The sequence below is a fragment of the Syngnathus typhle genome, linkage group LG12 (assembly GCF_033458585.1).
Source record: "Syngnathus typhle isolate RoL2023-S1 ecotype Sweden linkage group LG12, RoL_Styp_1.0, whole genome shotgun sequence".
In the NCBI taxonomy this organism is placed as follows: Eukaryota; Metazoa; Chordata; class Actinopteri; order Syngnathiformes; family Syngnathidae; genus Syngnathus; species Syngnathus typhle.
Window position 1 is genome coordinate 12,514,788 of NC_083749.1, and position 11,588 is coordinate 12,526,375.

The following is an 11,588-nucleotide window of genomic DNA, read 5'->3' on the forward strand; positions in this document are numbered from 1 at the left end:
GTAGATCCGCTGAGAAAATAGTTTTTATAAGGGGGGGGGGGGGGCGTCTGGCAGCAGTATTGCGACAACAGCCGCCTTATTTTCGGCAGCATTTTGGCGCTACTTTTGTCACATCATTTGCCGACTGTTGGAATAATTGTTTTTGCAGAAGCGCTGGTCGGCCTGAACCGGAGGCCTCATATGTTTGCTCAAGCAAATACCGTTTTTTTCCGTGTATAATGCGCAAAATTTAACTAATTTATTGTCCTAAAATCTGGAGTGCGCATTATACATGGGTACAATTTTTATTTTTTATTTTATTTTTTTTTGTTTTTTTTTAAGAAAATCATGGTACAACAAAACCAACAACAGGACTGACCGACAAAGTCGTGGAACAAAAAGACAGGGTGACATTACCAAAGACAGGAACAGAAATCAATCAAGATGGCGGCGCGTGCATACGCAGCGACCTCTCTCTGTCCCGCCCGAACGGTGTTTTGTTCGTCTAATGAGTGTTTGTCCGGCAGTTTTATGTGTTTGTCTCGTCGTACTGAGTCGTGCTACAGTTACGGCAGGCAGGTTCTGCTCGACATCGGCGAAAGCGAGTTTTGTCGAGTTCTGGACTTTGATGCGGGGACATTAAAGGAGCTCGGACTGCTACGACCTGAAGCGCCGCCGGACTCGTCTGCTATTCCTCCCCCGGTTGGGAAGCGTCGAAAGCGGTGTGCGAGGAGGCTGAAGAGGGGCAAGCGCGGAGGCGTCCAGGTCAGGCTGGCGGCCAACCCAGCTCGCCCGGCCGTGCCTTCCATTCTTCTGGTGAATGTTCGATCGCTGGACAACAAAATGGATTACATTCGCTTGCTGCGATCTACAAACCGGACAGTGTGGGACTGCTGTGTGCTCGTGTTCACTGAGACTTGGTTGACTGTCAACAATCCAGACTCTGCCGTACATCTGGAGCGGCTAGCGTGCTATCGGGCGGACCGGGCCATTGTACAAGGGGGGAAATCTCGTGGAGGTGGAATATGCGTCTACATCCGTGACGAATGGTGCCGGGACTCTGTAGTGGTATGCAAGCACTGCTCGCCACTGGCGAGTTCGTGATCATTAAGTGCCGTCCTTTTTACCTGCCAAGGGAATTTACCGCGATTCTGCTAGTCGCGGTTTACATCCCGCCTTCCAACATCGGAGGCGACAGGATCGCGGCTCTTAGTGAACTGTACCAGGCTGTCAGTGAACAACAGACAGCGCACCCTGACGGTTTCACGATCTTCGCTGGGGATTTTAATCATGCTAACCTGAAGTCTGTTTTTCCGAGGCTTCACCAGCATGTTAATTTTCCTACGCGTGGCGACAGCTTCCTGGACCTGGTCTACTCTTCGCATAAAGGAGCTTTCAAAGCCGCCCCCTCCCCCATCTTGGACTTTCTGACCATATCACTGTTATGCTTTTGCCCGGATACAGAGAAATGGTGAGAGCGTCCAGGCCAGTTCGCAAGCAGGTACGGGTGTGGCCTGAGGGTGCCTCTGATGCGCTTCGTGACTGCTTTGGCTCTACTGTGGGACATGTTTAGGAGGGCTGCCACTTGCGACGATCGGACAGACATTGAGGAGTATACTGACTCTGTTTCCTCCTACATCAGGAAGTGCATTGATGATGTGACTCTCTCTAAATCCATCGTCACTCGGGCTAACCGGAAGCCATGGCTGACAGGTGCTGTCTTCAGGCTGCTGAGGGCCAGGGACAAAGCCTTTAGAGCGGGGGATGAGGCTGGCTTGAGGACTGCGAGGGCCGACCTGTCCCGGGGCATCAAAGATGAAAAGAGGGCGTTCTCGTGCAAAATTACCACCCACTTCAAGGACAGCAGGGACACACGGAGCCTTTGGCAGGGCATTCAGACCATCACGGATTACAAGCCGCAGAGCTGTGAAGGCGACGTCCGTCTGCTCAATGATCTTAACCGCTTCTTTGCTCGCTTCGACGCTCAGAACAGCACTTGCCCGCTGAACGCCACTCCCCCTTCACACGAGCTGCCCCTGTGCCTCTCCGCCGACAGCGTGAGGAGGGCGCTTGCCGCCATCAACATCCGTAAGGCGGCGGGCCCTGACAACATCCCGGGTCGAGCGCTGAAGGACTGCGCTGGTGAGCTGACGGGTGTCTTCACGGACATCTTTAACACTTCCATGCAGCAGGCCATCGTCCCTTCGTGTTCCGTCCTACTTCAATGACTACCGCCCCGTGGCACTTACGCCCATCATCATGAAGTGCTTTGAGCGGCTTGTCATGGAGCACATCCGATCTGTTCTCCCCCCCACCATTGACCCCTTCCAGTTTGCGTACCGAGCCAAACGGTCCTCTGAGGTCCATCTGCTCTGCCCTCCACTCGGCCCTCACCCACCTGGAGAGAAGGGACTCGTATGTGAGATTGCTGTTTGTGGACTTCAGTTCTGCCTTCAACACCATTGTGCCACAACGCCTCATCAGCAAACTTGACAAGCTGGGCCTCAATACCTACCTCTGCAACTGGCTACTGGACTTCCTCTGTCAGAGGCCACAAGTGGTACGTGTTGGCGACAAAATATCCGCCAGCATCACGCTGAGCACGGAGGCCCCCCAAGGCTGCGTGCTCAGTCCGCTGCTCTTCACCCTCCTGACGCATGACTGCACTGCAACCTACAGCGACAACCGCATAGTGAAGTTTGCTGACGACACGACTCTGGTGGGTCTCATCACCAAGGGAGACGAGACTCAATACAGGCTGGAGGTTGACCTTCTGACCACGTGGTGCAGGGACAACAACCTCCTGCTGAACGTCGACAAGACCAAGGAGATTGTTGTGGACTTCCGGAAGGGTCACACCCAACACCTGCCGCTGACCATCGACGGTGCTGTGGTGGAGAGAGTGAGCAGCACCAAGTTCCTGGGGGTGCACATCAGTGAGGATCTCTCCTGGTCCACCAACACCGCATCACTGGCGAAGAAAGCCCAGCGCCGCCTGTACTTCCTGCGGAAACTCAGGCGAGCGAGCGCTCCTCCGGCCGTCATGACTACATTTTACCGCGGCACCATTGAGAGCGTCCTCTCCAGCTGTATTGCTGTTTGGGGTGGCGGCTGCACCGACTACAACTTGAAGGCCCTGCAGCGCATAGTGAACACGGCTGGTAAGATTATTGGTTCTTCGCTCCCCTCCTTGAAGGACATTTACACCTCCCATCTCACCCGCAAGGCGACCACGATTGTGAGTGATGCGAGTCACCCTTTGTTTGATCTTCTGCCCTCTGGGAAGAAGTACAGGAGCCTGCGCTCCCGCACCACCAGACTCTCCAACAGCTTCATACTCCAGGCTGTTAGGATCCTGAACTTGCACCCCCTTTTTGCGTAGTGTCCTGTACTTTGCGCTATGCTTACTGTCTGCTGTATTCTCTCCCATACAGAGCCGCCTTTTTCACATGTCCGCACTGATCGCGGTGGTGCCTTTACCGGCAGTCGGAGAAATCAACGCCAACAAAAAAAAATACATCCAGCCTAGTTAAGACCATACCAAAGACTATAAAAATGGGACCCATTGCCTCCCTGCGTGTGTGACGGTCATTGGGACTTAAAAGAAAAAAAAATAATAATAATTGGGTCCGTATTATACATGGGTACAGGCTTTTTTCCAGCATCACCATGCCATTTTTAGGGTGCGTTTTATACATGGGGGCGCATTATACACGGAAAAAAACGGTATATCTGTCTAGCTCTGGGGAGTTCTTAGACTCCCTTCCTTTTCTTAACTGTGAGAGGCCCTCACTAGTTATGAACAGAACACCTTTGTTCTTTGTTTAGTTCAAGAGACGTTCTTTCTCTTTTAAACCTTGTAGTTTCTATTCATAAATTGTTGTTGACCGGGACAGTTTTTCTTTGATATAAAGTGTTACAGAAAAGACATACATGTTTTGTTTCGTTTCATTTCGTTTATTTATTTCAAACATGTGAAAAAAAAGAATAAGCTTATTGTACACAATAAAAGACATGACAAAATACATGCATATACACATACAGACGTACCTACATTCATACATATAACATATAGCCGCAAAAGAACCATAAGTCACATTCACATGTCTGAAAAGGAGTAGGAAGAAGTATAAGTAGAAGTATGTTGAAGTAGTTGCACATAAGTTATCCCATATTTACTCAATGTTTAAGTAGACTTCATGCAAGATATCTCACATTTACTTAATGTTTGTTGGAGTGTATGCACGAGAGGTATCTCATTATTATTATTGTGTGATACTTAGCAAGAAAGTCTAGAGCATTGTTCCATAGGGACACGGCACCCAGAACATTTGGAGATCGCAGCTAGGACGAGGCTGACAACCAACTAAGGACAGACTCTGCATTGCTGGGGGTCACGAATCGGCCAAGGCCTCGCACCACACAACATCCTTTAGTTAGCTAATCAGCGTTGCTACAGCCACAATATCCCCTCCCTTTAGTGTAGCAACGCCTTTTGTAACCAGGGCAACCCAAAATAAAAAGAGATCGCGGAAGAGGAGTCCAGAATTGGTGGAGGACTGTAACTGGGCCTTCTACGTAATTCTCCTCGCGAGCAAAAATAATACTGGTTGTCTTCTCCTCTTCTTTCAGTGTGTAAAATAATGTCTGATGGTACTTAGACCCGACACCTACTCATTTGCCTAATTAGCAAAAGTTTTAGCCAGCATAGCGAAGGTTTTAGAGAAAAAAATATGAGGATCGTGCCAGGGAAATAGACAAGTCGAACGAGATCAGGAACTGCTTCAGATGGGCATGGCTCGAGAGCAGCGTCATCTTACAACACAGAACATAGTCCATAACCACCTGCCTGACGGAACATATTCGTAAATTAGTCCCGGGGAAGGTTTTGTGCATTCTTTGTCAAGATGTGATCAGCTGTGGAGGTCACAGCGTTTCGAACATTAAAGACCACATCAAAACAGAAAAACACAAAGGTACGTTTTTACTTTTACACTTTTACGTTTTTAAAGAATAAATCTTCAAAGAGAGAGAGAGAGAGAGAGAGAGAGAGAGAGAGAGAGAGAGAGAGAGAGAGAGAGAGAGAGAGAGAGAGAGATGTTGCAAAAAACAGTTTTCATCAAAAGGAAAAATTGATTGTGCCATTTTGATGTATTATATTCAAGAATTTCTATTCGCCATGTTTGAGTATGCCAAACAAGGAATTTGACTTCGGTACATCACAGCCTCTGTTCAATATTTAGGTGACTAACAACACTCAGGACATGTGCGAAAATTGACAAATATTCTCAAACATCCCCTGATCTTAAACTCCCAGGAGGGCAAGGAAAAACTCAAAACTCCAACTAGGGGAAATGAGAAACCTTGAAAAGAGACCACAGATGGGAGGATCCCTCTTCTAGGATGACCAGGCTGCAATGGATGCAGAGTAGACACAGTACACATAATACAGACAATTCAGAAAAGGTGTGGAGAGCAAGATGTTATTGCACAGCAACGACTCTGAGACTAAGAGTGGTGTGAGTTCATCAGAGCGACAGCCTGGGGGAAGAAGCTGTCCCTGTGTCTGCTGGTTTTGGCGTACAGGGCTCTATAACGCCATCCAGAGGGGAGTAGTTCGAACAGACTGCAACCTGAGAAGGGTCTGTAGAGTTGTTACTTGCACATTTCCTGGTCCTGGACAGGTACAAGTCCTGGATTCCAATGATTTTTTCTGCAGTCCTGATTGTCCGTTGCAGTCTGTGCTTTTCTTGTTTTGAGGCCGATCCAAACCAGACAGTGATGGAGGTGCAGAGGATAGACTGGATGATGGCAGTATAGAAGGTCTTCAGCAGCTCCCGCGGCAGGTTAAACTTTCTGAGACAGCTCAGGAAGTTCAACCTGCGGACGTCAGCACCGCATGTACTTCCGTAAGTACCAGTTGCAGCCTTGTTTATAAGTAACACAAAGGACGAAGATTTCGATAAATTTAATGATTTGTAGTGACATGGATGGTTTGATAAACTTGTTGTTTATGTTATAGTTATTTGAATAACTGTTAATGTTATGTCAGGCACGTTCTCAGTTCTTCGTTTGTGTTTATGTAACGTTAGCTACGCCTCCCTTGCCATCATGAAAGGGGGAAAAAACAAATTCAATTGTTTTTATTATAATGTCATTTTCTTTTTAATTTCAGTAGTTTTGTATCATTTTGAACCAAAATCGCTGATTTTTTATAGTTATGTTAAAACCGAAGAAGAGTCGCTCGGAGGAGGCAACTTCCTGCCTTGCCTCCTCTGAGGATTGCGTAATCACACGGCTGCCTATGCTGACAGGCTATGCAGTTAGACTGAACCGCTGCCTGTCTCTATGTCGCTGTTTAAGTGTTCAAACACTGTGGCTATATTAACTAATTTTTGTAGTTAAGCTGGTGTTTATAATATCTTGTGCTTTTTGTCATTTGTCTGTAACGTCGTGTTTCTTCAGATGAACAAAACGGCTTTGAAAAGAGACCTTACGGAGGCTACGAAAAAAGGTTCCCCAGCCTTATGGCAGGGGGTGCTAGTGATGCTTCATGCGCCTACGTGTAGAAGAGATCTCCAGTTCAAATTTACTGTGAAAAACTGAGGAGCAGTCGTCCATTTGTTTCTTTTTTTTTTTTACATTTCGTTTTACAATGGAAGATTACATATCCAAACGATTTTCAACAATGGATTTTCGATCGAAGCAGGAGGTCATCAGTAAAGGAAGAGCAACTCCAGAGTTAAAAGGTTTGATTCGGACAACGGGACTTAGCAGCATGTCTTTTCAAACAGAGTGGTACGCACGATCAAAAACAAGTTTTTGATTCCATGTGCTTTATTGAGTGTTTTTATGTGTGAAGACTGCTGGTATAAGATTTTGATAAAAATAGTTCAAATTAAATAATGAATAAGCCACACTAGAGCAGCATTCCCCAAACGTTTTTGTGACACGGTTGGGTGCCGGACAAATTTTACCGGGGTGTGTGTGTGTGTGTGTGTGTGTGTGACGTCAGTGCCTCCCCAGTCATGAACCTCACCGCACGTCACTGGGCATACCGTACCGTTCAGGCTGTTGTTGCCTATCCATCCATTTTCTGTACCGCTTTGTCCCCACGGGCGTGCTGGAGACTATCCTAGCGGTCATCGGGCAGTAGGCGGAGGACACCCTGAACAGGTTGCCAGCCAATTGCAGGGCACACAGAGACGAACAACCATCTGCACTCGCACTCACACCTAGGGGCAATTTGGAGTGCTCAATCGGCCTATCAAGCGTGTTGTTGCCTATTCTATTTTTATTTTAAATTGCCTTTCAAGATGACATGTCTGTTCTTGGTGTTGAATTTTATCAAATAAATTTCCCTCAAAAATCCGATTTATACGCTGGTGTGACTTATATACCGTATTTTTCGCACCATAAGGCGCACCCTCATTAAATTTTTTATTTTAGAAATTATTTCAGATATAGGGCGCACTGGATTAAAAGCCACATAAAATAGAAGCTATACTGCAACAAACTGAGGTTGACTAGGGTTGTGGTATGCATCTACTAGCCAATAACCAATGAGCCCTCTGTTAACAATCGCGTTTCTCAAACTATTTCCTATAAAATGATCGGAACTGACTAAAGTTCGATCTAACACTGCTTAGTTATGTTTCCCTTCCATATAGATCTGTAAATTTACTAGAAACATTAACGGAGCAGCCTGTTTGAAATGAAAGAGCCTCGTGCGTATAGCAGCTATTATTATAGCATTAGCCACCCGCAACTCCCATGAGCCTCAGCTCGCAGACTCCCATGAGCCTCAGCAAAGTGTCGTGGCAGCCCCCTGTAAACCATCGCGTTTCTCAAACTATCTCCTATAAAATGATCAGAACTGACTAAAGTTCGATCTAACACATTGGTACTGCTAACTTATGTTTCCCTTCCATATCAATCCGTAAATTTACTTGAAACATTAACGGAGCAGCCTATTTGAAATGAAAGAGTCTCGTGCCTATAGCAGCTATCATTATAGCATTAGCCACCCGCAAACTCCCATGAGCCTCAGCTCACAGACTCCCATGAGCCTCAGCAAAGTGTCGTGGCAGCCCCCTGTAAACAATCACGTTTCTTAAACTTTCTCCCATAAAAGTGATCGGAACCGACTAAAGACTGATTTAACGCATTGGTGCTGCTTATTTATGATTCCGTTGGATATTGATCCGTAAACGTACTCAAAAACATTAACGGAACAGCCTATTTTGAAATGAAATAGCCTCGTGGGTACAACAGCTATTCAGTGACGCCCCCTGACCACAGTTGCCGTAATGCTGGGAAGCGATGCGGCCTTGTAATTTACTAGTCGTACTAAAATGTACTGAAACATTTTGGCAGAGCGTTGTGTACAACCAGTATGGATCAAGAAATTCATCAATTGATGATTGAGGCGCTCTGCATTATAAGGCGCACTGTGTTTTTTAGAGTAAATTTTAAGTTTTTAAGTGCGCCTAATAGTGCGGAAAATACGGTACGTCTTTTTCTCCATTATTATGCATTTTATGGCTAATACTCCGGAGCGACTATAATGGTCAATTTCTCCCAGAAAATGATTGCAATTACAAATGCTTTGATATTAAATTGTATTTGTCTTTAATGAAAAAGAAATGTCAAAAAGCCAAGTTGGATAGAATTCCACACCAAACATAAAAAAGGGTTGACAAAATCACGTGATGCTTCTCTAATTTGTGTACTTAACAGCACCTGTTACTTACCTGTGGCACATAACAGGTGGTGGCATTCACTAAATCACACTTGCAGCCAGTTAAAATGGACTTGCAGCCAGTTAAAATGGACTCAACCTGTGTCCTTGTGTGTACCACATTGAGCATAGAGAAAATAAAGAAGACCAAAGAACTGTCTGAGGACTTGAGAAGCAAAATTGTGAGCATGCATGGGCAATCTCAAGGCTACAAGTCCATTTCCAAAGACCTGGATGTTCCTGTGTCTACTGTGCACGTTGTCATCAAGAAGTTTGAAGCCCATGGATGGCATTGTGGCTAACCTCCCTAGATGTGGACGGAAAAATTGACGAGAGATTTCAACGAAAGATTGTGCGGATGGCGGATAAAGAATCTCAAACTCTCATATGATCTCCGTGATTGATGAGAAACTATGGAGAAAAACCAAGGTAGCATACTATTCAATTTGGCTTGATGCAGTTGCACAAGCAACGCTTATTTGTATGGAGGCATCAGGAGACATTATGTTGTTTCAAGTTGATACTCAAAGTCCGGCACGTGGTCTCAGTTCTCATGCAAGGAAAATTTTAAAAATATCACCTGCTAGGCAATTGTTATGTATTGCAATGTTTTAACACATAACATTGCAAAGATGCAACATATTGAATCCAGCCAGTGTTTCTAGCCAGTGTTTCTAGCAAGTTTCACGCTAGACCAGGGGTGTCAAACTCATTTTTTTCACGGGCCGCATTGTAGTCATAAATTCTTTCGGAGGGCCATTATGACTGTCAACCCAAATAAATGTATGAGCACCTCATATTATATACAGTAAAAGCTACAAAACAAACGGACAAATAACTCGTTTTCAAATCAGATGGGTAAAAACTGGTCAAATATTTAAAAAAAAAAAAGATATTGTTAAAAGTGAAGACAATTTGCAATTCTAGTAATGACACACGAATTTGATGCACAATTTGTCTTCGCGGGCAACATAAAATGATGTGGCGGGCCGTATCTGGGCCCCGGGCCTTGAGTTTAACACCGGTGCGCTAGACGTATGGACTTACAGTTTATATACCGTTTTTTTCCGTGTATAGTGCGCGAAATTTACCTAATTTATTGTCTTAAAATCTGGGGTGCGTATTATACATGGGTACAAAGAAAAAAAATTTTTAATTTTTTTTTTTTTAGTTTTTTTTTTTTTTTAAAGAAAGTCATGGTACAACAAAACCAACAACAGGACTGACCGACAAAGTCGTGGAACAAAAAGACAGGGTGACATTACCAAAGACAGGAACAGAATGACAGTAACACATGCAATGATCCAACGGTGAGCGAGGGGCAGACAGGACTTAGATACAAAACACGTTACATCGATTGAGGTGACACAGGAAGAGAGGGGCGACGCGAACAGAAACTATGGCAACCTAGACACATAGCAAAACTGGGGACGAGACATGACAAATCTCCCCCGAAATAAAACTCACCTTTCTTCTTGTTTGTTGTCAATCGCGCATCGCATTCAGCCATCCTGGCCAACACACTTAGTCAGTAAAATACATAATTGACGACACATCGTTTGATGCGATGGTGCAATCCTTGAGGGTTTGTTATTGTCAAATATTGTTTGTTTTTAATCTCCATCGCGGACCGGACGTCATACGGAGGCCGCCATTACAGATGCGCAGAACAGATGCGCAAGACACGTCAGCTATATTAAGAGCGAGAGTTGTTTTCTTCCTATTAGTTTCAATTCACAGTTTAATTAGCAGTTTCAATCAGCAAATAACAAAATGCGTATTACAGGTAAAATTTTATTTCACAACACTTTGCCTTGTTCCTTTGGTCTCTGCTGTTCATCCTAAAACACAAAGGCGCTCTTTAAGCAATGCGACAGTGAGCGCCCGGCGCGCTGCGGTTGCGCGACCGCACCAAATTAAGCTCCCTGCGCAGTGCGCACTGAGGTCCACTTAAATATTAGAAAGTACATCAGGACTTTAAAAATATCTTCTAAATTTCAGCGACGGCTCTGTCACAATAATGCTACCAGCGCGGTGCAGTTGGGCGGTCGGCGGCGTGCTACGGTTGAGAGTTCTCTCTTGCGCTCTCTCTCTCGCTCTCTCTCGCACACACGCGCACACGCGCACACACGCAAACCGGATATCATACGGAGGCCGCCATTACAGATGCGCAGAACGGATGCGCAAGACACGTCAGCTATATAAAGAGTGAGAGTTCAGTTCTCTACCTAAATCCGTATTACAGGTAATATTTTATTTCACAACACTTTGCCTTGTTCCTTTCGTCTCTGCTGTTCACTTCAAACACGCTCCATGCGACCGCAATGCTCTCGTATCAGACGCTTGCTCGATCACCTGCTCGTTTGCTGTCCCGTGCGCGCACGGAGCGCGGTGGTGCGTTTACGGGCAGTCGGAGAAATCAACGCCAACAAAAAAAATTACATCCAGCCTAGTTAAGACCATACCAATGACTATAAAAATGGGACCCATTGCCTCCCTGCGTGTGTGACGATCATTGGGACTTAAAAAAAAAAAAAAAATTTTTTTTTTTTAAAAATTCATAAAAATTGGGTGCGTATTATACATGGGTACAAGCTTTTTTCCAGCATCAGCATGCCATTTTTAGGGGTGCGTACTATACATGGGGGCGCACTATACACGGAAAAAAACGGTACTCTATATACAAACTGTTAGAAAAGGGGGTAACCCTGGGGTTATTTGTGTTTTGGAAAAACAGAAGAGCATATTCGACTCGTAGCACATTTATATAGCCTTTATAAACCTGAATAGTGTCAATATTCGGTATGCAAAGGGTTACTAAATGGATGTAAACATAGTGTTTCTAATTAATTTGGGGTTACTGAGGTCA